The sequence below is a fragment of the Populus nigra genome, chromosome 2, assembly GCF_951802175.1.
Source record: "Populus nigra chromosome 2, ddPopNigr1.1, whole genome shotgun sequence".
NCBI classification, from domain to species: Eukaryota; Viridiplantae; Streptophyta; class Magnoliopsida; order Malpighiales; family Salicaceae; genus Populus; species Populus nigra.
The window spans coordinates 10,724,787-10,729,786 of record NC_084853.1 but is presented as its reverse complement, the minus strand read 5'-3'; positions in this window follow the sequence as shown (position 1 = coordinate 10,729,786).

Genomic DNA, 5,000 nt, shown 5'->3' with positions numbered 1-5,000 from the left:
GGACGCTGGACTGGCCGGGCCATGCAGGAAAATTCATCGAGGGGACACGCTGACGAAACAGCGCTGGTTCAGGCACGGCGGGCAGTGGTGGAATCGGCAGCGCCGACGAAATCGGCAAAGTCGGCAGAATCGGCAGCGGGTGCTGGCGATGGGTCTGGACGGGCTGGATAGTCCAACGCTCGACGAGAAAGACTGCTGGTTTAGACACTGGGGCAGTGGCAGCCCGCGGGGCAGTGTCGGCAGATTCGGCAGCGCAGATTTGTGCGGCTGCAGGTTCGTCGGGGAAAATCGGCAGCGCAGATTTTGCGACGAACATGGGCTGGGCGATGGACTGTCCAGGCCAGGCAGGAAAATTTGTCGAGGGGACACGCTGACGAAACAGCGCTGGTTCAGGCACGGCGGGCAGTGTTGGAATCGGCAGCGCCGACGAAATCGGCAAAGTCGGCAGAATCGGCAGCGCAGATTTTTCGACGAACATGGGCTGGACGCTGGACTGGCCGGGCCATGCAGGAAAATTCATCGAGGGGACACGCTGACGAAACAGCGCTGGTTCAGGCACGGCGGGCAGTGGTGGAATCGGCAGCGCCGACGAAATCGGCAAAGTCGGCAGAATCGGCAGCGGGTGCTGGCGATGGGTCTGGACGGGCTGGATAGTCCAACGCTCGACGAGAAAGACTGCTGGTTTAGACACTGGGGCAGTGGCAGCCCGCGGGGCAGTGTCGGCAGATTCGGCAGCGCAGATTTGTGCGGCTGCAGGTTCGTCGGGGAAAATCGGCAGCGCAGATTTTGCGACGAACATGGGCTGGGCGATGGACTGTCCAGGCCAGGCAGGAAAATTTGTCGAGGGGACACGCTGACGAAACAGCGCTGGTTCAGGCACGGCGGGCAGTGTTGGAATCGGCAGCGCCGACGAAATCGGCAAAGTCGGCAGAATCGGCAGCGCAGATTTTTCGACGAACACGGGCTGGACGGTGGACTGTCCAGGCCAGGCAGGAAAATTCGTCGAGGGGACACGCTGACGAAACAGCGCTGGTTCAGGCACGGCGGGCAGTGTTGGAATCGGCAGCGCCGAGAAAATCGGCAAAGTCGGCAGAATCGGCAGCAGGTGCTGGCGATGAGTCAGGACGGACTGGATAGTCCAAGGCTCGACGAGAAAGACCGCTGGTTTAGACACTGGGGCAGTGGCAGCCCGCGGGGCAGTGTCGGCAGATTCGGCAGCAGTGTCTGCCGATTCGGCAGCGTTGGCTTGTTGGCGCGGGGGGCCGATGCGAGTGGGGACTTGGGCAGCGGGCAGTGAAAGCAAGAGTTTCCCCGATGCTGCCGGGAAAAACGCTCCCCGGGATGGCCGGGTGAGATGACCCGGCGGCCCGTGACGGGTCATTCAATTCCATGCCCCGTCAACATAACTCCCGATGTACTGTTTGCTTTTTCGGAAGAAGAGATCCATCCCCCCATCCTCGGCCAGCCAAAAACGCTCCAATTAATGGCCGGGTGAGATGACCCGGCGGCCCGCGACGCGTCATTCAAATCACTGCCCTATCGGCTACAACTGCTGATGGGTGGGATTAGAGGCCTGCCATGGTGGTGAGGGGCGGCGAGGACCGTGAAAGCTAGAGTTTTTCAGAGGCTGCCGGGAAAAAGGCCCCTCGGGTGGCGGGGTGCGAGGACCAGGCGCGTCATTCAATTCTCTTCCCTATCAACTTGGCTCCCGTTGGCGGGATTGGAGGCCTACTGTTTGTTACAGGGCTAAAATCGTCAGGGGAAGAGCTGACGAAACAATGCTGGTTTGGATGCAGGGGGTAGTGTTGGAATCGGCAGCGCGAACAAAATCGGCAAAGTCGACAAAAAAGACTGTTGGTCTGGACATCGGGGCAGCGGCAGCCATGCCGACAGGGGGGGAAATCGGCAGCGCAGATTTGTGCAGCTGCAGGTTCGTCGGGGAAATCGGCAGCGCAGATTTTTCGATGAACATGGGCTGGAAGATGGACTGTCCAGGCCAGGCAGGGAAATTCATCAAGGGGACACGCTGACGAAACAGCGCTGGTTTAGACACGGTGGGTGCAGTGTTGGAATCGGCAGCGCCGACGAAATCGGCAAAGTCGGCAGAATCGGCAGCGGGTGCTGGCGATGAGTCTGGACGATTTATAGTCCAGGGCTTGATGGAAAAGACTGTTGGTCCAGACAATGGGGCAGTGGCGGCGCGGATTTGTGCAGCTGCAGGTTCGTCGGGGAAAATCGGCAGCGCAGATTTTTCGACGAACAGGGGCTGGGCGCTGGACTGGCCGGGCCAGGCAGGAAAATTCGTCAGGGGGCCACGCTGACGAAAACAGGGGCTGCGGAGTGGAAAATCGGCAGCGCAGATTTTTCGACGAACAGGGGCTGGACCGGCCGGGCCAGGCAGGAAAATTCGTCAGGGGGGCACGCTGACGAAAAGAGGGGCTGCCGCGTGGAAAATCGGCAGCGCAGATTTTTCGACGAACAGGGGCTGGACTGGCCGGGCCAGGCAGGAAAATTCGTCAGGGGGGCACGCTGACGAAAAGAGGGGCTGCCGCGTGGAAAATCGGCAGCGCAGATTTTTCGACGAACAGGGGCTGGACGCTGGACTGGGCCAGGCAGGAAAATTCGTCAGGGGGCACGCTGACGAAAAGAGGGGCTGCCGCGTGGAAAATCGGCAGCGCAGATTTTTCGACGAACATTCGTCAGGGGGGCACGCTGACGAAAAGAGGGGCTGCCGCGTGGAAAATCGGCAGCGCAGATTTTTCGACGAACATTCGTCAGGGGGGCACGCTGAGGAAAACAGGGGCTGCCGCGTGGAAAATCGGCAGCGCAGATTTTTCGACGAACAGGGGCTGGATGCTGGACCGGCCGGGCCAGGCAGGAAAATTCGTCAGGGGGGCACGCTGACGAAAACAGGGGCTGCGGAGTGGAAAATCGGCAGCGCAGATTTTTCGACGAACAGGGGCTGGACCGGCCGGGCCAGGCAGGAAAATTCGTCAGGGGGGCACGCTGACGAAAAGAGGGGCTGCCGCGTGGAAAATCGGCAGCGCAGATTTTTCGACGAACAGGGGCTGGACGCTGGACTGGGCCAGGCAGGAAAATTCGTCAGGGGGGCACGCTGACGAAAACAGGGGCTGCCGCGTGGAATGGCAGCCTACACGCAGATGCGAATTCGGCAGCGCACGATGGCTTGAGCAGGTCATGGGTTCGACTTGGCGCGATCTGAAACCTGGACGAGGGACTGTCGACGCTGGACGAGCCAGCGCGGTGGCCTGTCGTGCCCCGTTCAGGGGGGGCCTGCCGCGGAGACAGCCCTCGCGGGCTCGACAGCGCAGGCCAGCGTCCCCGACGTCGCTGGCCGCGGCAGGCGAGCTGCCGGGGTTCCCGCATTCCTACAAGAAAACGTCGTGCTTTCCACATGAAACCAATCCAGTAAAATCAGCCATATTTTTATGAGGCTGCCCACTGAATTTGGGGTCATTCCGGGCCGGTTCCTAGTTTTGCGGATTTACTCGATTTCTAATGGTAGGAAAATTAAAACAAATACTTCCCGACCTCGAAAAATTCTGGGAAAATTAATGAAGGTGGATTGGATTTTTGCCAACCTCTGTGCAAAATTTCAGCTCAAAATACCAAGAAATGAATTTTTTAGAGGGGGGGTGACAGCTGGGACCTAGTAGTGTCTCCCCCTGCCAGAGCTGCAATGACACTTATTGCTCTTTAGGGAGCCACCAGGCCGGCGCCCCTCAAAGACCACACGCGCGCGCGCGCCCGCCCGCGCTGGGCGCTGGGGCGCTGGGGCCTGAGGGCCTGGGGCCCTTGGGGGCCCTTGGGCGCTTGGGCGCGCGCGCGCGGCCCCCGCAGCCATGCCGCGCTGCGCGACGCGCGGACAGCCCCTGCTGGCTTGCTCTCTCGCCCGCGGGGGGGCTGCCTTCGGGCCCTGGCCCCCCGCGTTCTGGCCTGCCCCCCGCGTGGGAGAGGCTAGGCGCTGCAGGGGCCAGCCCGACGTCGCTGGCCGCGGCAGGCGACAGCCCGACATCGCTGGCCGCGGCAGGGGCCAGCCCGACGTCGCTGGCCGCGGCAGGCGACAGCCCCTGCTGGCTTGCTCTCTCGCCCGCGGGGGGGCTGCCTTCGGGCCCTGGCCCCCCGCGTTCTGGCCTGCCCCCCGCGTGGGAGAGGCTAGGCGCTGCAGGGGCCAGCACGACGTCGCTGGCCGCGGCAGGCGACAGCCCCTGCTGGCTTGCTCTCTCGCCCGCGGGGGGGCTGCCTTCGGGCCCTGGCCCCCCGCGCTCTGGCCTGCCCCCCGCGTGGGAGAGGCTAGGCGCTGCAGGGGCCAGCCCGACGTCGCTGGCCGCGGCAGGCCCCCCGCCGGGGTTCCCGCATTCCTACAACAAAACGTCGTGCTTTCCACATGAAATCAATCCAGTAAAATCAGCCATATTTTTATGAGGCTGCCCACTGAATTTGGGGTCATTCCGAGCCGGTTCCTATTTTTTCCGATTTCCTCGATTTTTAATGGTAGGAAAATAAAAAAAAATACTTCCCGACCTCGAAAAATTCTGGAAAAATTAATAAAGTTGGATTGGATTTTTGCCAACCTCTGTGCAAAATTTCAGCTCAAAATACCAAGAAATGAAATTTTTAGAGGGGGGGTGACAGCTGGGACCTAGTAGTGTCTCCCCCTGCCAGAGCTTCAATGACACTTATTGCTCTTTAGGGGGGTGCCCCCTGACTGGCCATGGGGCGCGCTGGCCTGGCGCCCATAGGCCTGCCGCGGGGGATATGTGGGCTGTTGCTAAACTCGGACTAAGGTGGGGGGCCTCATGGCCCGAAGTATTGCCGGCATCGATGACCCGTTTTCCGGCCGGCGACGACCCGATTCCGGCCACCGTCTTCGGGACCCGCTCCAAGCCGTCGGGCGCGTTGGGGCTGCTTATCCGCGGCGTGGGCGTGGCATTCATTTGCCGTGCTTGTGCCAAGGTGCTGGCAGCTGCTGCGCGGCT